Genomic DNA, 22,687 nt, shown 5'->3' with positions numbered 1-22,687 from the left:
TTCAACTATTGACATTTTTCTTGTTTTGAAATAAAAATATCTTGAAATGAAGCGCAACATATTTTTTTTAAATATGAAAGGGTGTGAAGAAGGAAGGATAGAGTTAGGGAACAGAAAATGAGAGAATCTGTAGAGTCGTAGGGTGTTGGTACAAACAAAGGGACCAGGTGGCTTGTAATATGGGGATTAAGGTAGGTAAATAAATGTCGTGTGACTAGGGCCTCCCGTCGGGTAGACCGTTCGCCTGGTGCAAGTCTTTCGATTTGACGCCGCTTTCGCGACTTGCGCGTCGATGAGGATGAAATGATGATGATGGTGAGGACAACACAACACCCAGTCTCTGAGCGGAGAAAATCTCCGACCCAACCAGGAATCCAACCCGGGTCCTTAGGATCGACATTCTGTGGCGCTGACCACTCAGCTACCGGGGGCGGAAATTAAGGTAGGTGAGATGATGGATGGAAGGAAATAGAAATGGAATAGGGGACTGGGTGCACGAGTTTGCAACCGTATGAATATGAAAGGACAGAAAGATGGAGAAGAACGGGAAGAGCCAGAAGGTGGGACAAAATGGGGTGGGAAGAGTTCTGATAGTAAGGATAAATAGTCTGTCGGGGAGGAGTTCATATTTCTGGGAGAGACAGTGAACTGGAGTGTGGTTGCGAGTGAATAAGGTGAATTTCAGATGTGGAGTTGATGAGATGTGTCGCTGTAGGCGCGTCAGCAACCAGGAAAGTAGAGAAGAAACGACGGGGTTGTAAAAACCGAGCTTGTGGATTGTATAGTTGTTGAGCGTGGTTGGAGAGAGATGGGAATTTGACGAGGTGGTAAAGCACCTGTGTTGGGGAAGGCAAACGGATTGGAAGCTGAATGCGTGGCGTTCAAGGATACGGAGGGGGTGGCACGAATTTGGTGAAGCGGATATTTGGACAACGTTGGCTTATGAGAGGATAGGTCGATCAAGGTTTCTAAGTGTGGAGAACAGCAGAGGGATGGCGGAACATCACGTCAGTTTCAGTGTACACACACATTCCGCCCGTACACTTCTCGCGCTGCTCGTGTCTAGGAGGGGGCGTTGAGGACGTGCTGGGACGGGTCAGCGCTTTGCCCCCCGTCCAGCCGCGGCACAGCACCGGTTTGGCTGTGCAGACAGCGCGGTAATCACATTCGCCTGCGACCCTTCCCAGCGCACCAAAAGTGCCTGATTTGCGGCTGTCCCTCGATGTTTCTGCCCGCCCATTGTCCGACGTAATGGAATCATTTAGGAGCTCGCGTGCCGCTAAATTCGCACAAAGCGCGCTCATAATCTCATCAGCGGCGATACGGAGGCTCCCGGAGGGATGAGGCTGTGGTCGCCGCTCTCTGAACACACGCGCATCAGTAATGTGCACACCACCCGTGTTTGCTGTGGGAACCGTGTGCGGTCAAGTACAAACGCTGCGAGAACCATTTACCCCAACTGCGTTCCGTAAACGTACGAGTACATCGTGAAACGCACGCAACACCGAAGAAAAATGGAGATTGTTACATCATGAACAAATAGTACCAGACTTATAATCCAGTATTTCCATGCTTGTGGGATACAGTGACTGAAATTTCATCCTTGAGCGAGCTTATTATCAATATTTTCAAAACTATGCGTGAAAAATAACGTGAGCACATTGTGGCTATTGGGTTTATTTAACTTTACTGGAACTTTTCAGCTGGTAATCGCAAAGCAGCATGCCCAAAGACGTGCACATGACTCTTATCGCCTTCTTTATGACTCTTAAGAAAGATCGACACGATTTATTTGAGGGACTTGGGAGATCCATTATGACAGATCGCGAAGACAACTGGCTGTAGTGTAATGACTCACACCGGGTGGTGCGAGGTGGACTCAAGAAATTAGTGTGGTATGAATAATGTGGTCTGCCGGCCGGGGTGGTCGAGCGGTTCTAGGCGCTTCAGTCTGGAACCGAGCGACCGCTACGGTCGCAGGTTCGAATCCTGCTCGGGCATGGATGTGTGTGATGTCCTTAGTTTTTTTTTTTTTTTTTTTTTTTTTTTTTTTTTTTCATCAGTCTACTGACTGGTTTGATGCGGCCCGCCACGAATTCCTTTCCTGTGCTAACCTCTTCATCTCAGAGTAGCACTTGCAACCTACGTCCTCAATTATTTGCTTGACGTATTCCAATCTCTGTCTTCCTCTACAGTTTTTGCCCTCTACAGCTCCCTCTAGTACCATGGAAGTCATTCCCTCATGTCTTAGCAGATGTCCTATCATCCTGTCCCTTCTCCTTATCAGTGTTTTCCACATATTTCTTTCCTCTCCGATTCTGCGTAGAACCTCCTCATTCCTTACCTTATCAGTCCACCTAATTTTCAACATTCGTCTATAGCACCACATCTCAAATGCTTCGATTCTCTTCTGTTCCGGTTTTCCCACAGTCCATGTTTCACTACCATACAATGCTGTGCTCCAGACGTACATCCTCAGAAATTTCTTCCTCAAATTAAGGCCGGTATTTGATATTAGTAGACTTCTCTTGGCCAGAAATGCCTTTTTTGCCGTAGCGAGTCTGCTTTTGATGTCCTCCTTGCTCCGTCCGTCATTGGTTATTTTACTGCCTAGGCAGCAGAATTCCTTAACTTCATTGACTTCGTGACCATCAATCCTAATGTTAAGTTTCTCGCTGTTCTCATTTCTACTACTTCTCATTACCTTCGTCTTTCTCCGATTTACTCTCAAACCATACTGTGTACTCATTAGACTGTTCATTCCGTTCAGCAGATCATTTAATTCTTCTTCACTTTCACTCAGGATAGCAATGTCATCAGCGAATCGTATCATTGATATCCTTTGACCTTGTATTTTAATTCCACTCCTGAACCTTTCTTTTATTTCCATCATTGCTTCCTCGATATACAGATTGAAGAGTAGGGGCTAAAGGCTACAGCCTTGTCTTACACCCTTCTTATACGAGCACTTCGTTCTTGATCGTCCACTCTTATTATTCCCTCTTGGTTGTTGTACATATTGTATATGACCCGTCTCTCCCTATAGCTTACCCCTACTTTTTTCAGAATCTCGAACAGCTTGCACCATTTTATATTGTCGAACGCTTTTTCCAGGTCGACAAATCCTATGAAAGTGTCCTGATTTTTCTTTAGCCTTGCTTCCATTATTAGCCGTAACGTCAGAATTGCCTCTCTCTTCCCTTTACTTTTCCTAAAGCCAAACTGATCGTCACCTAGCGCATTCTCAATTTTTTTCCCATTCTTCTGTATATTATTCTTGTAAGCAGCTTCGATGCATGAGCTGTTAAGCTGATTGTGCGATAATTCTCGCACTTGTCAGCTCTTGCCGTCTTCGGAATTGTGTGGATGATGCTTTTCCGAAAGTCAGATGGTATGTCGCCAGACTCATATATTCTACACACCAACGTGAATAGTCGTTTTGTTGCCACTTCCCCCAATGATTTTAGAAATTCTGATGGAATGTTATCTACCCCTTCTGCCTTATTTGACCGTAAGTCCTCCAAAGCTCTTTTAAATTCCGATTCTAATACTGGATCCCCTATCTCTTCTAAATCGACTCCTGTTTCTTCTTCTATCACATCAGACAAATCACCACCCTCATAGAGGCTTTCAATGTATTCTTTCCACCTATCTGCTCTCTCCTCTGCATTTAACAGTGGAATTCCCGTTGCACTCTTAATGTTACCACCGTTGCTTTTAATGTCACCAAAGGTTGTTTTGACTTTCCTGTATGCTGAGTCTGTCCTTCCGACAATCATATCACATTTTTCGTGCAGCTATTTCGTCTTAGCTTCCCTGCACTTCCTATTTATTTCATTCCTCAGCGGCTTGTATTTCTGTATTCCTGATTTTCCCGGAACATGTTTGTACTTCCTCCTTTCATCAATCAACTGAAGTATTTCTTCTGTAACCCATGGTTTCTTCGCAGCTACCTTCTTTGTACCTACGTTTTCCTTCTCAACTTCTGTGATGGCCCTTTTTAGAGATGCCCATTCCTCTTCAACTGTACTGCCTACTGCGCTATTCCTTATTGCTGTATCTATAGCGTTAGAGAACTTCAAACGTATCTCGTCATTCCTTAGTACTTCCGTATCCCACTTCTTTGCGTATTGATTCTTCCTGACTAATGTCTTGAACTTCAGCCTACTCTTCATCACTACTATATTGTGATCTGAGTCTATATCTGCTCCTGGGTACGTCTTACAATCCAGTATCTGATTTCGGAATCTCTGTCTGACCATGATGTAATATAATTGAAATCTTCCCGTATCTCCCGGCCTTTTCCAAGTATACCTCATCCTCTTGTGATTCTTGAACAGGGTATTCGCTATTACTAGCTGAAACTTGTTACAGAACTCAATTAGTCTTTCTCCTCTTTCATTCCTTGTCCCAAGCCCATATTCTCCTGTAACCTTTTCTTCTACTCCTTCCCCTACAACTGCATTCCAGTCGCCCATGACTATTAGATTTTCGTCCCCCTTTACATACTGCATTGCCCTTTCAATATCCTCATACACTTTCTCTATCTGTTCATCTTCAGCTTGCGACGTCGGCATGTATACCTGTTGGTCTGCTGTCGATTCTGATTAGAACAACCCGGTCACTGAACTGTTCACAGTAACACACCCTCTGCCCTACCTTCCTATTCATAACGAATCCTACACTGTTATACCATTTTCTGCTCCTGTTGATATTACCCGATACTAATCTGACCAGAAATCCTTGTCTTCCTTCCACTTCACTTCACTGACCCCTACTATATCTAGATTGAGCCTTTGCATTTCCCTTTTCAGATTTTCTAGTTTCCCTACCACGTTCAAGCTTCTGACATTCCACGCCCCGACTCGTAGAACGTTATCCTTTCGTTGATTACTCAATCTTTTTCTCATGGTAACCTCCCCCTTGGCAGTCCCCTCCCGGAGATCCGAATGGGGGACTATTCCGGAATCTTTTGCCAATGGAGAGATCATCATGTCACTTCTTCAATTACAGGCCACATGTCCTGTGGATACACGTTACGTGTCTTTAATGCAGTGGTTTCCATTGCCTTCTGCATCCTCATGTCGTTGATAATTGCTGATTCTTCCGCCTTTAGGGGCAATTTCCCACCCCTAAGACAAGAGAGTGCCCTGAACCTCTATCCGCTCCTCCGCCCTCTTTGACAAGGCCGTTGGCAGAATGAGGCTGACTTCTTATGCCGGAAGTCTTCGGCCGCCAATGCTGATTATTTATCAAAATTTAGGCAGTGGCGGGGATCGAACCCGGGACCGAAGACGTTTTGATTATGAATCAAAGACGCTACCCCTTTTTTTCTTAATTCTCGTTTTGTTCGTTTTCGTTCGTTGTATGTGCTCGGGGCGGACGTCGTAAGACATCCGTTTAAGTTCGTCTTTGATCGGTTAACTCAGTTTTTTTTTTTTATTACAGAGGGCTGCTAACCCTCTGACCGAACACGCCGAGCTACCGTGCCCGCAGACCACGGGTCATTACTTCCTTAGGTTAGTTAGGTTTAAGTAGTTCTAAGTTCTAGGGGACTGATGACCACAGCAGTTAAGTCCCATTGTGCTCAGAGCCATTTGAACCATTTGAACCTATCGTGAACTATGCAGCGGCAATTTGAACGATGATGACGGTGGATCGTCGCAGGGTTGATGCTCTGTATATGTAGTGCTATAGAAGATAACTTCGAATACTAAAAAAATCAGTTTGAACAATGAATCGATCCTGAGGAGGCTCGGCTCAGAACAAAGTTGTCGATTCTTGCCAACCAAAATCAGTTGAAATGTTTTGGTCACAATCCTAGCAGACAAGAGGCAAGAAAATAACAGTGAAAAGGCGACGGCTGAGAACTTAGAGGACGGGCACCGTGGAGATGGATAGAACAGATTAAGAGCCACCATGTTCAGGACGTGGAGGCAGGTCGTCTATGGTTTACCAACTGATGCCACTACTCTCTTGGGTAGGGTTAGACCAAAACGAGACAGGAGCAGACCCTTGTACTTCCAGACAGACTACATCACAAGAACATCGTAGCATTTTTCGACTAGTTCTCCGGGACAGACGGATGACAATGGCTGGAATCAGGACAGAGGCTGCAGATAGTGTAACCACGAACGGCCTGCAACGGATTAATAGAACCTGTGTTGAAATGTCGAGCTGCCACGCGTCGTTCACCGCTAAGACTAAATCACAGACAACAGAGACTTATACTGGTAAATTGAGTGGCATTCTGTGATGAGTCTCGCTTCTTCTTGTGGTGCCCATAGACGACAATCCGAAAGCAGTGATCCTGGAGGGCCGTAACTCTCCACCCGCTGGCATCAAGGTGTGGGCTGCTGTTAGATACGACAACACGACTGATTTAGTAGTTGCTGAAGGGAGAATGAATGCTCGCGAGTAAACCTTGTTGTCTTACCCTTCATCTCCACGGTACGAAACTGCGTATTCCGGTAGGGTAAAGGAATATCTTGTTGACTGCTCAAACATCTCGAGGAATATACGGACTCTTGGCTGGCCTGCACAGCTCCCTGATTTTTCATCCGTAGAAACGTGTCTGCAATGCGATTTATACGTTCATACAACCCTCCAGCCAGTAATGTTGATGAACTGGGACAATATCTGCTTCAGGTGAAACTGTTTACTTTAATGTAAAGAACTAATGGTCCGAAATTAATATTTAATTTTTTATTCGCATGTAACTCAAGATCCTGTTAGCTGAAATTGTACATGTCCAGCTCTGAAATTCATTAAAAAATTGTTTGTGGTGACGTGGGGCCAGAACGGCGTATCACTCCTGACACGGCATTGCAGCTGAAAGAGGCGTCATAAGTTGGCCACTGCTACACTACACTGATCGATCCACTGACAGAGCTGAACTCTTCAAACCCGTTGGCCACCTTTCAAGCGCGCATTATGTACGCTGAGGTGATAAAAGTCATGGGATAGCGACATGCACATATACAGATGGCGGTAGTATCACGCACACAAGGTATACTATAAAGCAATGAGACTGATGTGAAAAAAAGTTGTTTTAGTCAAGTTTAGTGTTGTCTCCTTCAAAGTAGTTCCCTTCTGATTGCACACACTTTTTCCAGCGCTTCGGCGATTGTTGGTAACATTTCTGGAACTCATCTTCTGTAATATCTTCCAAGACCCTCGTCACAGCTTTTTGAACATCTTGTGTTGTTTGAAAATGGTGTACCCTGACCGGCGTTCTGACTCTTGGAAATAGAAAAAAGTCGCATGGAGCGATATCTGGTGAATAAGGTGGCTGTGGTAGTACTGAAATTTGTTTTGAGGTTAAAAATTGCTGTACTGACAGAGCAGTATGGGATGGCGCATTATCGCGATGCAGAATCCAATTATCATATCAAGATCTTCAGTTATTATTAGAAGAACCGTTTCTCGATTGATGTTCAGTTCTTCTGCAATCATTTTCATGGATAATCTTAAATCAGATCGTACCAGTTCACGCACCCTGGCCAAGTTCACATCCATCCGTGAGGTTGATGGTCGTCCATTGCGGTCTTCACCTTCAACATTCGTTCTGTCTTCACTAAACATTTTATGGCAACGAAAAACTTGAGCTCTTGACATAACCTCCTCTCCAAAAGCTTTCTGAAGCTTGCCGTAAGTTGTCGTCGCGTTTTCATCCATTTTAACGCAAAAAGAAATGGCATACCGCTGCACAATATTATGCGGTTCCATTTCCGTGACGAGAGACACAAACATGCGTTATTACAGCTCAACTCATGGCTGAGCAGTTGCATCGATGTGCCGCTTGGACTAGAAGCAGCTTATAGACCAAGGTCAAAGATATTGTGCCTACGCAAGCCTGCAGGGTTACCACATCTTGCAAAGAAAATCAATCTCATTACTTTATTGTCGCACCCTGTAAAAGGCAGTTCATTGGCAGAGCAGTCGTTTTTACTGAGGCGATTCAGGTGAAACAGTTCCCAACGTTTTTACGGCCTCACCACTGGAATTAACAGACTTTGAACGCGGAATGGAGGTGGTTGGAACTAGAGGTAAGGGAGTTACATTTCGAAGAGTGTACCGAGAGTGACAAATTTCAGGATTTACCTGTCACCTCGGACACTGCAGTCACCTACAGCCTTCACATAACGACCGAAAGCAGCGGCGTTTGCGTAGAGTTTTCAGTGGTAACAGACAAGCAGTATTGCGTGAAATAACCACAGGAAAAGATGTGGGACTTACCACTTCGTTAGGACTGTGCAGCGAAATTTGATGTTAACGCTCTATGGCAGCAGACGACCGATGCGAGTGCCTTGCTAATAGAATTTCCATATTATTTTTATGATGAGCTGTTTCAGTTTATTCGTTTGTGCTAGTAATAATTAACGCATATTCGTTGTACATTGCATGTAAAATAGCTACTGTGATACCTGAGCTGGCAGACTCTTGCAGATGGACACAATCTATCCCGCGAAAGCGTACTTACGACGTTTCAAGAGTTAGTTTTAAGCGAGAAATCTAGTAATATTATACAGTATCCTACGTGTTGCTCCCGTAGGGACCGTGAAGGTAAGATTAGACAGACTGCCGCGCGCACACATGCTTTTAAATAGTAGTTGTGCCGGCGCACCATACTTAAATGGCAACCCCATTGTGTAGCACAGTGGTAAGTACTCTCTGCCGTGGACTTCATTGTGGTTTGCAGAATACAAATGTAGATGCATCTTTCTCTTCGAAGTTTTTTATGTAATACATAGCGTGATACAGAAAATAGCAAAACAAGGCGTTAAAATAATGAAATCGTTTTAGGAATACAGAGTACGCTATTTCATCTCAAATACTTCGAACTTTGGCCTTTACTCTCTGCTTTACTCACAGTACCTATCAACGTGCTGATTGCATGTCAATCAGTTTAGAGTATAATAGTACGGAAATTATAAAAACTTAGTCTTTCCCATTTTCTTGTTTTCCTTCTGGCACTCCTCCTAATACGATCTTTATTCATAGATTCAATCATTCCCGTTTCCTTTTATCACAAATTTCACTACTTCCTTAACATTCCTGTTGATGAACGTAAATTTGTCAAAAACTACGGCGTGCACACACTTTATTCAATATGTAAATATCACTACAGATATTCGAATTTAGGTTATGACATGTTCGATATGCCTGCCATCATTGGCGACGATGTTGCGTAGACGAATAACGAAATTCTGCATGACCCGCTGAAGTATCTGAACATCGATGCTGTGGATGACCTCCTGAATGGCCGTTTTCAACTCAGAAATGGTTTTGGGGTTATTACTGTACACCTTGTCTTTAACATAGCCCCACAAAAAGCAGTAGCATGTGTTCAGATCCACAGAATATGGCCGGCCGAAGTGGCCGTGCGGTTAAAGGCGCTGCAGTCTGGAACCGCAAGACCGCTACGGTCGCAGGTTCGAATCCTGCCTCGGGCATGGATGTTTGTGATGTCCTTAGGTTAGTTAGGTTTAACTAGTTCTAAGTTCTAGGGGATTAATGACCTCAGCAGTTGTGTCCCATAGTGCTCAGAGCCATTTGAACCATTTGAGCCACAGAATATGGCGGCCAATCGAGACCCAAGCCAGTGTCCTCTGGGTACCCCAGAGCCAGAACGGCGTCCCCAGAGGGCCCCTCCAGGACATCAAACGCTCTCCCACTTCGATGGGGTCAAGCTCCGTCTTGCATGAACATCATCTTGCCGAAATCAGGGTCACTTTGAATAACGGGGATGGCATCATCTTCCAAAACCTTCACGCACGGTTCGGTAGTCACCGTGCCATCATGGAATATCGCACCAATTGTTCCGTGACTGGACATTGCACACCACACAGTCACCTGTTGAGGGTGAAAAGACTTCTCGATCGCGAAATGTGGATTCTCAGTCCCCCAATTGCGCTAATTTTGCTTATTGACGGACACATAGAAATGAAAGTGGGTTTCGTCGCTAAACCAAACCATACAACGCATACTAATTCCCTTCATGCCCTGCAGCCAACCGTGCAGTTTGAACGTCCTAACGTAAACCGTTCAGTTATGGCGATTTTATTTCATAAGGGTCAACAATTGTCAGCTTGTATGTAATAAAATGGAACACCTACAGCCGTCTTGCCGACGTTGTTTATTATACAGCTACCAATTTCGGTGATTCAGCACTCCATCTTCAGGACTTAAATGCCGCTGCAGGGGGGGGGGGGGGGGTGCTCCCATCGCAAACACGATAACATCAGTGGGCAACATCCCAGACGGTATCCCCGTAAGATTTTATGTTGACTATGCTACAAATATAGTACTATCTTAGCCATCATATATCAGAGATAATTGGAACAGCAGAAAGTTCCACGGGACTGGAATAAGGCCCAGGTCATAGCAATCTATAAAAAAGGTAGAAAATCGGAAGAACATAATATACCGCCCAATTTCACTGACATCGGTTTGTTGTAGAATCATGGAACATATTTTGCGTTCAGACATCATGACCTTTCTAGACTCTGAGAAGCTCGTCTGCAGAAACCAGCACGGTTTTAGGAAACAGCGGTCATGCGAGACACGGCTGGCCCTCTTTGTGCATGATATACAACAGGCTCTAGATACCTGCTCCCAGGTTGCTGTCATATTTCTCGACTTTCGAAAGGCATTCGATTCAGTTCCGCACTGTGCCTTGCTACAAAAATGCGCGCTTACGGTCTATCCGATGACATATGCGGTTGGATAGAAAGTTTTCTAACAGACAGGGAGCAGTATGTCGTCCTGAACGGGGTGACTTCAACAGAAACAAGTGTAACTTCAGGAGTGCCCCAGTGCAACGTAATAGGTCCTCTGCTTTTTACAATTTACGTAAACAATCTGGTTGATGGTATTGATAGCGGCCTTAGACTGTTTGCCGATGATGCTGTAGTTTACAGGAAAGTAGTATCACACGAAAGTTGTGAACAAATCAATGAGGATTTGCAGAAAATAAATGCGTGGTGTAATGACTGGCAGTTATCTCTCAATATTAACAAGTGTAACCTACTGCGTATAACAAGGCGAAAATCCCTATTAATGTACGAGTACAAAATAAATGGCTAGTCTTTGGAAGCGGTTACGTCCGCCAAGTATCTGGGTGTGACTATTCGATATGATCTCAAATGGAATGATCAGATTACACAAGTAACGGGTAAGGCGAACTCTAGATTGCTGTTTATTGGTACAATCGTGAAACGATGCAGTCTTTAAACAAAGGAAATAGCGTCAAGGGATTGAGAAGGTCCAAAGAAGAGCGGCAAGGTTCGCGACTGGTACATTTAGCCTTCGCGAGAGCGTTACAAATCTGATAGAAAGTTTGAAGTGGGGCATACTTGCAGATAGACGGCGCCCTGAACAGAAGGGGCTGCTCACTAAATTCTGAAAGGCGATCTTCACCGAGGATGTAGAGCAAAAAATGGTTCAAATGGCTCTGAGCACTATGCGACTTAACTTCTGAGGTCATCAGTCGCCTAGAACTTAGAACTAATTAAACCTAACTAACCTAAGGACACCACACACATCCATGCCCGAGGCAGGATTCGAACCTGCGACCGTAGCGGTCACGCGGTTCCAGACTGAAGCGCCTTTAACCGCACGGCCACACCGGATGTAGAGCATATGTTATTACCACCAACTTTAAAAACGCGCAATGATCACCATTCAAAGATAAGGGAAATTAGAACTCGTACTGAGGCGTTCAGACAGTCGTTTTTCTCTCGCGCGATCCGCGAGTGGCACAGAGGGGGTGAAATATGACTTTGGCGCGAATTGTGCTCTCCGCCACACACTCCTTGGTGGCTAGCGGAGTATAAATGTAGATGTAGATGTAGACTGGTTTCCGTAGACTGTAACAGCGATGTTGTGTCTGCACCCATCAACTACGAACTGACGGCTGGAGACACAACATCGCTGTTACAGTCTATAGAAACCAGTTCATTGATGTTGACCACTGACGTCGTTGTGTATGCGATGGTAGTTCACCCCTCACCGTCATTTAAGGTCTGAAGATGGTATATTGAATCACCGAAACTGGTATCTGCATAATAAACCACATCTAAAGGACGGCTGCAAGTGTTCAACTTTATTAATTAAAGTCTAGAGTTATTCTTATCCTTCAGCGATACGCATAAATTTTAGACGTCGTTGTAACTGAATACCTCAGTATTAAGGCACCAGATACGGCCATCAAAGACAAATCTTCCGTTTACGAGTCTGTGTGATATATGAGCGTCGTAATTAGTGCACGTACCGTCACCAGATGTGATGAACTGCTTACAGAACTATAAGACATGCAGCAATGTCTTTTTAAACATCACCGGTGTAATAGAGATTGTAAGTGAAATAGTGAAATCGAGATTTTCTCTGGAAATATCTGTAAGTTGACACAGTTACAGTAAAATTTTTATTTGAATAAATTTTCCCCTTTTTTTATTGATTAATGTTCTAGATCTGGTGTGTTTCCTTGCATATGATCTATTGAAGAAACGCTGTATTGATGTGTGAGGTGCTGAAAGCACATAGTTTGTTACATTATAATTACTGCAGTTTACAATGCAATGAAATGCATAAATTAACTATTTTCCTTGTAATTATTTAATTGCCAAGAAAAATGTTTTTTTTTTTTTTTCAGGAGTGGACAGAATCTACAGGAAGTGCTCGCGTCATCTGGAGAAACGGCTGTTCAGGCAAAAAGGAAGGTAAGTAATACTAAGCCTCAGTGTAACTTTTTTTATAATTCGGTACCTACATCGAAATGAAAAGACTTTAAAGTCTCTTGAGCGTAGAGTCGGTCGACATTAAAGCGCAGATATTTTTAACAAATATGTATGAAAAGGCTACGCGTAGAATTACGCTTTGGGGGGCCTTGGCGGTTCCTATTTGAGCTAAAAACATGCGTTCATAAGTAGCTATATTACAGTATAATAAGTAAGGTTTGTACGACGAACCGGAGCTCGTTCCCAGGCAGATAGTGCGAATCGATTAATTCCTTTGGAAAAAGATTTTAATTGAGCTGAATTTAATGCTCAGAGAATGGCATGTGCTACGTTTGGATTCTATGTGCACAAACACTCACCCTTAAATGAATCCGGACTGGAGCGAGACTGATGGTTCAAATTTTGTTCACGGACCTAGGTCTAAGGTAAGTTTTTACAGCTTGAAAAAAAAAAATCTTGCTTCGTTTGGATTTTACTTGCAAAAAACATGTTTTTATCTGGGAGATTTTCGTTGCGTGCCACTTCTATACTCTAAACTTGAACGACTTGCTTGAAATTGTGGACGAAGACAAATAAATATGTGAAGTCAAAATTGATTTTTTCCATCCAATAATCGTTGTCTTTACCGAAATAAGATAATTTAAAGTCGAGCTAAATGCAGCACGTAAAATTCGTTCTTACGTGAACTGAATGCGCCGAAACGATTTAAAGTGAATAAAACATGGGGCCGGCCGCGGTGGTCTCGCGGTTCTAGGCGCTCAGTCCGGAACCGCGCGACTGCTACGGTCGCAGGTTCGAATCCTGCCTCGGGCATGGATGTGTGTGATGTGCCAAGGTTTAAGTAGTTCTAAGCTCTAGGGGACTGATGACCACAGATGTTAAGTCCCATAGTGCTCAGAGCCATTTGAACCATTTTTGAATAAAACATGCATTCTTACGATGGAATTGAAAACTCGCTTCTAGAAATCTAGTTTCATTGGGATTTTACGTGCGAAAACACATTTTGTGAATTTCTTTACGCGCGCCACTTTTATGTTTTAGGCTTGTGCGACCCGGTTCAAATTTGCCTAACGAGGTAGACAAGTGCGTGTAATTAATGGACATCCAGCTGTTTTGTGAAAGCTTTATCCGTTGCCACGATATAAGCAACATGGTCCGATAAACAATGTAAATACCTATACCGGATCAGTAGTCGCCCGAGACAACAAAAATGTACATCAATTGCTAAGTTATGGCGATCTAATGTCAAAAATATGGTAGAGTAAAAGTTGGAAAACAGAATGAAAAATGGTCTTACTACAGCACAAAAAAGGCGACATGTCCTGGGCAGAGTTAGGGACGTAAAAGAAGCGGACTAGCTTTTCGACTTATCTGGCATCTTCAACGGCATTTAAATCAAGACATCTTGATATGATCGCGATTTATACGAATTAATCCTATTTCCCCAGCGCAGTGAACTCTCTTAGCTCCGAGGTGTTGGCACACCTGCATCTTGCAGTTTCTAGGCTAAAGTCCCTGGTCATGTGCTCAAAATCCAGAAGATTTGCTGGCCATAGTGAACAATATATAATATATGGCGGAAGAGCATATATGTAATAACTCAAATGGCTCTGAGCACTATGGGACTCAACTTCTGTGGTCATTAGTCCCCTAGAACTTAGAACTAGTTAAACCTAACTAACCTAAGGACATCACACACATCCATGCCCGAGGCAGGATTCGAACCTGCGACCGTAGCGGTCACGCGGTTCCAGACTGCAGCGCCTAGAACCGCACGGCCACTTCGGCCGGGTATGTAATAACTAAAAAAGTTTTTATGGGGGGACAGAATTTCTGAGGGTGGATTTGTTCCTAAAGTTGGGGGGGGGGGGAGGAGGAAGCTAGAAGATTTTTTTTTTATTTCTGGGGGGACCACTTCTCCCAGAAACCTACCCCCGTTAGATGTATATTGAAAAGTATAAGAACAAACAGACAAAAATTCATGTGCTTCTACAGTGTGGGATGCATCTACAGTAGGAAGTATCCGAGAGGGGCGGTGCATTTGTAATAGGAAGTATCCCAGAATGGGGATGCATGCATCCTAAACTTGAATGACACATTCCGTCATATTACAGGGAATGACAAACGTCATGTTCTGTAGCACCATGGCATGTATCATGTTATACAACATCGTATCATATATCACGTTACTTTACTTGACACGATGCATTACATAACATGGGTACTTACGTACTTATACTAACAAGTAAAAAAAGCGCGAATATGTCAAATTGTTAGCTAGGTTCAAAATGGTTCAAATGGCTCTGAGCACTACGGGACTTAACTTCTGAGGTCATCAGTCCCCTAGAACGTAGAACCACTTAAACCTAACTAACCTAAGGACATCACACACATCCATGCCCGGGGCAGGATTCGAACCTGCGACCGTAGCGGTCGCGTGGTTCCAGACTGAAGCGCCTAGAACCGCTCGGCCACCCTGGCCGGCGAAGAGCTAGGTTCTTTCTTTTACATCCCTGACTCCGCCCAGGACATATTCGCCTGTTTTTGTGTTATGTTAGGAACATTTTTCATTCTGGTATATACCAAATTTAAATTCAAAATAGATATTTTAGTAACTGTAGTTAAGTTTGTGGGTATTTACGTACGTCGCCGAGGAGCTTGTGTGTAAAGTTACATTCCAGCAGTAAAGACTCAGAAAGAGCAAAGGAACGATGCTCTCCGGAACAGGCTTTCATTCCATCCTCTGAATAACAAAGATGTATGTCTCAGAGCAGGAGGTGGTCACTGGAACGTCTACACACACACACACACACACACACACACACACACACAGAGCGCCGGCCGCTTCTGACGCCGCGGCGCTCCGCGATGCCAAATTGATTCGCAGATTGAATTTCAAATGCGCGGGCTTTTGTCCGGCCCGTGTTTGCGGCAGTCTGTTGTGCCGGAGATCCGCCATTAGCATTGTTATTGCACGCGGCGCAAGCCGGCGGGCGCAAAAAAATAAATGAACCCGCCAGGGCTGGCTGGCTGGCTGGCTGCGCTGCCCTGCGCTGCGGTCGCAGTTATGATTAATACAGCTCTCCGCGGCATATGCTCCGCCATTGTCAAACCGTGGCGCGGAGAGGACGCGCTTTATAACAGCTCGCGCTAGCTGCAGGGACTCCCATAGGGCCAGATACGCGCCAACTTAATTTGCGTTACTGCCGCAGGAGGCGTGCGGTGTGGGCGAGTCCTTTGCATATTCTCTAACATAGGAATTTCGCTGTAACCCGCTGTGATATGGACAAAAATAACACACTTCCTTGTTTTTACAAACACGCATTGGAACAGTATATCTGCAATCATTCATCGTGTCCCATAGATAACATGAAGAAGGGGAACCTTCAGGCATTTGGAAATAGTCATGGTATACATTAATAAAACACAAGGAAAACATAGAAATTAATATGCATTCTGAATTAGCTACAGACTATCACTACACTGCTTAATGCTATTCACGCTTATGCCATCTATGTGTAGTCACAAAAATTAGAAAGGACACTGTTACTTTGAAAGATGCTGCCGCTTACTCCCTCATACTAAATATATTTCGTTTATGTCCTGCAGGTTTAGTATTTGCATGGCAGCAATGATGTTTACAGACGTAGGTAATACTTTCCAAGAAAAGCAAATGCTGATTCGTAATAGTAGTACTTTACACCACATGGAAAAAAGGGGAAGAGGTGTCCTAAATGCGGTCTCCTTTACAGACGGACCACACTGTCCTAGAATTCTCCCAATAAACCGAACTCGACCATTAGCTTTCCCTACCACAGTCCATACATGCTTGTTCCATTTCACAACGTGTTCAAACGTTACCCCAGATATTTAAACGGCGTGACTGTGTCACGCGCCGCGCGGAGGTAGCCGAGCGGTCAAAGGCGCACCGTCACGGTCCGCGCAACTCCCCCGTCGGAGGTTCGAGTCCTCTCTCGGGCATGGGTGTGTGTGTTGTCCTTAGCGTAAGTTAGATTAAGTTAGATTAAGTAATGTGTAAGTTTAGGGGCCCATGGCCTCAGCAGTTTGCTCCCATAAGACCTTACCACAAATTTTCCTTGAATGTCGATAGTCAGCTAATTTGTGCAACGAGTGGCTAACGAAGTACGTTTTCAATTTTCTTTTGAATTAGTTGGAATTCTCAATTTATTTTTGTGTCCTGTATTGTAACTGTGGAAATCACTTATCAACTGAAACTGCCGGCATCTGTGGCCGAGCGGTTCTAGGCGCTTCAGTACGGAACCGCGCTGCTGCTACGGTCGCAGGTTCGAATCCTGCCTCGGGCATGGATGTGTGTGATGTCCTTAGGTTAGTTAGGTTTAAGTAGTTCTAAGTTTAGGGGACTGATGACCTCGGATGTTAAGTTCCATAGTGCTTAGAGCCATTTGAACCTTTTTCAGTTCAAACTGATTTTTGTTGTCAGCGATACAAACCATTAAGGAGTAAATTTATTGGTAAATGAGTGTAAGAATTCCAAGATTTTTAAAAACGCCTCTGCGATGTATATGGTTATCTATTTTACAAAATATTTTTCCGCTCTCTCCCGCTGAATAAATTCTTTATTTTGGATACACTGCCCCAGAGGATAATTCCATAAGACGACGGAGAGTGAAAACATGTAAAATGAGCGAACAATCTCGTCTTTATATGGAGACAATAAAGCATGCAAAGGACGCGGAACTGAGGTTTTTGATTCCTTTATCTATGTGTTGATGCTATTCTAACTTATTATCTAATTGTACACCAAGAAATTTTAACAGTGTGTTCCATTTACTGAATGAATATTGAGGTCTACTTACGCTGCTAACAGGTCATTATTGGTAGCTTGAAATCGCGTAATATGAATCTTTGTCAGATTACGATTTAAATAGCTGTGAGCCATTTAAAGGCGTGTGCAACTATAATCTGAACTGTGACTACTAAGGTTGAGTTTAGACCCATTATCAGTATATTTGGATCGTCAGCAAAAATTACAGTTTTTGAATTGCTCTTTAAAGTCAGAGGAAGATCATTTACACTGATAAGCCGAAATATTTTGACCACTGCCCACGGCGACGTTGGATGCCATCTGCTGCAGTTGTGGCACGTGACGCGGTAACGAAAGTATGTAAGTGGAGCAGACACCGAAGGGATATCACCCTAGCGAAGGTATGGGCTGCAAAGGAGAAAATCCATTGAGATAAGCGACTTTGACAAAGGGCAAATTATTATCACGCAGAGCCTGTGATCAAGTGTCTCGAAAGCGGCGAAGCTTGTCGAATGTTCACGTGCTATTGTCGTGAGCATCTACGGAAAGAGGTAGAGGACAGCGAAACTAGCACTTGTGGCTAAATGGTAGGGAGTCCATCAGTCTTCACGCAGAACGTGGAGTTCGGCAGCTTGTCTGCTCTTTAAAGTGGGACAGAAGTTGATCTGTGGCATCTCTGCCGAAAGAGCACATTGAAGGTGGACACCGTTCTTCGTATATTGTTGAACATGGAGAACCGCAGTGGAGCTCCACTACGTGTTCACATGTTACCCAACGACATCGTCAATTACGATTCCAGTGGGCACGGGACTATCGGGATTCGACCGTCGATCAATGGAAACGTGTCGGCTCTTCGGGTGAATCCCATTTTTGCCACACTAGGTCGCTGGTCGTCTCTACAATGCCTGAGCACTGGTGCTGAGCACTTACTGCTGTTACGTGTTCTCTTGTTTTCAATGTTTTCTATTTGCTTCAGCCGATATTATGGAGGTAAGCGTCTTTTTATGACGTTTGCAAGTCAGCTACGACGTATGCTTTTCTGGTTAAATAGCATGTATGTCATGTGACGGGTTCACTGACCGAAACTGGATGTGAATAAATGTCGTGTAACACAGCACAGTGTGTATGATGCATTTCTCCATGTATATACAGGATAGTGACCGGGCCAAATATCTCACGAAATAAGCACCAAAACGAAAAAACTACAAAGAACGAAACTCGTCTAGCTTGTGGGGGGAAAACCAGATGGTGCTATGGTTGACCCGCTAGATGGCGCTGCCATAGGTCAAACGGATTTCAACTGCGTTTTTTAAAATAGGAACCCCCATTTTTTATTACATATTCGTGTAGTACGTAAAGAAATATGAATGTTTTAGTTGGACCCCCTTTTTCTCTTGGTGATAGATAGCGCTGTAATAGTCACAAACGTGTAAGTACGTGGTATCACTTAACATTCCGCCAGTGTGGACGGTATTTGCTTCGTGATACATTACCCGTGTTAAAATGGACCGTTTACCAAAAGCGGAAAAGGTCTATATCGTGTTGATGTATGGCTATTGTGATCAAAGTGCCCAACGGGCGTGTGCTGTGTATGCTGCTCGGTATCCCGGACGACATCATCCAAGTGCCCGGACCGTTGGCCGGATAGTTACGTTATTTAAGGAAACAGGAAGTGTTCAGCAACATGTGAAACGTCAACCACGACCTGCAACAAATGGTGATCCCCAAGTAGGTGTTTTAGCTCATGTCGCGGCTAATCCGCACGTCAGTAGCAGACAAATTGCGCGAGAATCGGGGATCTCAAAAACGTCGGTGTTGAGAATGCTACATCAACATCGATTGCACCCGTACCATATTTCTATGCACGAGGAATTGCATGGCGACGACGTTGAACGTCGTGTACAGTTCTGCCACAGGGAACAAGAGAAATTACGGGACGATGACAGATTTTTTTGCAGGCGTTCTATTTAGCGACGAAGCGTCATTCACCAACAGCGGTAACGTAAACCGGCATAATATGCACTATTGGGCAACGGAAAATCCACGATGGCTGCGACAAGTGGAACATCAGCGATCTTGGCGGGTTAGTGTATGGTGCGGCATTATGGGAGGAAGGATAATTGGCCCTCATTTTATCGATGGCAATCTAAGTGGTGCAATTGGTTTAAATGGCTCTGAGCACTATGGGACTTAACATCTGTGGTCACCAGTCCCCTAGAACTTAGAACTACTTAAACGTAACTAACCTAAGGACATCACACACATCCATGCCCGAGGCAGGATTCGAACCTGCGACCGTAGCGGCCACGCGGTTCCAGACTGAAGCGCCTAGAACCGCACGGCCACACCGGCCGGCTAAATGGTGCAATGTACGCTTATTTCCTACGTAATGTTCTACCGATGTTACTACAAGATGTTTCACTGCATGACAGAATGGCGATGTACTTCCAACATGATGGATGTCCGGCACATAGCTCGCGTGCGGTTGAAGCGGTAATGAACAGCATATTTCATGACAGGTGGATTGGTCGTCGAAGCACCTTACCATGGCCCGCACGTTCACCGGATCTGACGTACTCGGATTTCTTTCTGTGGGGAAAGTTGAAGGATATTTGCTATCGTGATCCACCGACAACGCCTGACAACTTGCCTCAGCGCATTGTCAATGCATGTGCGAACATTACGGAAGGCGAACTACTCGCTGTTGTTACACGTGTTGCCAAATGCATTGAGATTGACGGACATGATTTTGAGCATTTAATGCATTAATGTGGTATTTACAGGTAATAACAATGTAACAGCATGCATTCTCAGAAAAGATAAGTTAACAAAGGTACATCTTTCACATTGGAACAACCGAAATAAAATGTTTAAACATACATACGTTCTGTATTTTAATTTAAAAAACCTACCTGTTACCAACTGTTCGTCTAAAATTGTGGCCGGCCGGTGTGGCCGTGCGGTTCTAGGCGCTCCAGTCTGGAACCGCGTGACCGCTACGGTCGCAGGTTCGAATCCTGCCTCGGGCATGGATGTGTGTGATGTCCTTAGGTTAGTTAAGTTTAAGTAGTTCTAAGTTCTAGGGGACTGATGACCACAGATGTTAAGTCCCATAGTGCTCAGAGCCATTTGAACCATTTTCTAAAATTGTGAGCCATATGTTTGTGACTATTACAGCGCCATCTATCACAAAGCGAAAAAAGTTGTCCAACTAATGAAACATTCTTATTTCTTTACGTACTACACGAATATGTAGTAAAAATTAGGGTTCCTTTAAAAAAAAAAAAATTACGCAGTTGAGATCCGTTTGACCGATGGCAGCGCCATCTAGTGGGACAACCATAGCGCCATCTGGTTTCCCCCTTCAAGCTAGACAAGTTTCGTTCTTTGTAGGTTTTTCGTTTGACGCTTATTTCGTGAGATATTTGGCCCGGTCACGATCAATGGACCACCCTGTAGATGCTGTTGACAGTCGCCTGAGAAAAATTTTGATGTTATTTTCTTCCACAAATATCCCACGAAATGACTACAGCGAGAAAAAAAAAAAATGGTTCAAATGGCTCTGAGCACTATGGGACTTAACATTTGAGGTCATCAGTCGCCTAGAACTTAGAACTACTTAAACCTAACTAACCTAAGGACAACACATACATCCACGACCGGGGCAGGATTCGAACCTGCGACCGGAGCGGTCGCGCGGTTCCAGACTGCAGCGCTTAGAACCGCTCGGCCCCACTGGTCGGCTCGGCAGGGCGAGAAACCAGAGACATTGGAGGTCATAAGCGGATGTACCGACGGTCGTCTTCGCACGCACCAGTCGCGAATGTAGTCGAAAAGCAGGTACACGATAGCGGTAGTAGAAGTGCCTTGGGCGCACATCACTAGGTAGCTGCGGTGTGCTCAGCTAGACAGAGACTCGGATGTACCCCTGGCCGGAGGCATTTGACCGCATTCTGGGACGGCTCGTCCTTACCAGGAGGGCAGCGCCGACGACGGCGAGAGCGACGTCTCGCAGTGTTTGGTGGCGCCGCTCGGCCACGCCCACGCGCCTGACGTCACAGACGGGTGAATGGCGCGCCTCCACCTCGGCGGTCGCAGATCACAAGGCATCCGAGATTAAAGGCGCAACCCAAGGAGCAGCCGGAAAACGCCCCGTCTCTCCCGTATTAGCCTCATCCTGCCTTTGACGGAGGGCGTCTCGGTCTCCGTGGCCCCGCTCTGTTTCCGTATTAAAAATGCAGGCCTTGTCATACGCGCAGAGGAAGTGGCTCACTCCAGACGGAAGACGGACTCTTTGAAACTTCTGTTCACTCATTACGGGGGGCATTTTCGCGTTGCGATGTTAAACATTGTGACCTGCAACGCGCATTACTTGTTGCCGCAGGTAATCTGGGAGCGCGGCCGGCATTCCTTTGTCGAGTCGGCACAAAGCAGCGCCAGGGTGGAGTGCGCTCCACGTAGTTGAGCTCTGTTAGGAGCCAGCGTGCGGCCCGGCGGCACACAGGAAGAAGAGAAAGGTGCAGGTCGGGACAAAGCGGCTGCCGTCTCCACTACTGGCGTTATTAGCTGGCCCGCGTCTCTCCTAGAGCGAGTGCATCTTGATGCCGCGTGCTGCTCGAAACGAGTAGCGGCTCACAAAGCTCGGAGTTTCTCATTAATTCTCCGAAAGCACTGCCCTGCCCTCTTTTTACCACCCACTTTTGTCCGAAGGTGGCTCCACCGTCGAGGACCCCGACAATGCATGCACCTGTGGAGATTTTGTCCAACATCCCCGGTGACAAATAAATTGTATAGCCGGAAAACGCCTTGTCTTTTTTCCGTATATGGTTCAAATGGCTCTGAGCACTATGGGACTCAACTTCTGAGGTCATCAGTCCCCTAGAACTTGGAACTACTTAAACCTAACTAACCTAAGAACATCACACACATCCATGCCCGGGGCAGGATTCGAACCTGCGACCGTAGCGTCGCGCGGTTCCAGGCTGAAGCGCCTAGAACCGGTCGGCCACTCCGGCCGGCTATATGGGATTCGTAGCTCGTCGTGTACCCTCCTGTTTCTCGTACTATACTGCGCAACAAACTTACAGGATGTCGCCCTTAAAGCCGTCGTCACACGGACCGTGCTGTCTAACGTTAACGTTGAGCGTGCCAAGTTCAGCGA

General features: G+C 45.0%; 1 long non-coding RNA gene across 1 annotated transcript in view; it reads left to right on the top strand.

Moving 5' to 3' along the window:
• Nucleotides 1-22,687, top strand: part of LOC126473860 (uncharacterized) — a 753,914-nt gene that overhangs the window by 476,504 nt on the left and 254,723 nt on the right. Inside the window, exon 3 of the long non-coding RNA XR_007586532.1 lies at nt 12,656-12,722. This is a non-coding gene — a long non-coding RNA (uncharacterized LOC126473860). The remainder of the gene's footprint in view (nt 1-12,655; nt 12,723-22,687) is intronic.

This window comes from Schistocerca serialis, chromosome 4 (assembly GCF_023864345.2).
Source record: "Schistocerca serialis cubense isolate TAMUIC-IGC-003099 chromosome 4, iqSchSeri2.2, whole genome shotgun sequence".
NCBI classification, from domain to species: Eukaryota; Metazoa; Arthropoda; class Insecta; order Orthoptera; family Acrididae; genus Schistocerca; species Schistocerca serialis.
This window is presented reverse-complemented; position numbering and strand designations above follow the sequence as displayed.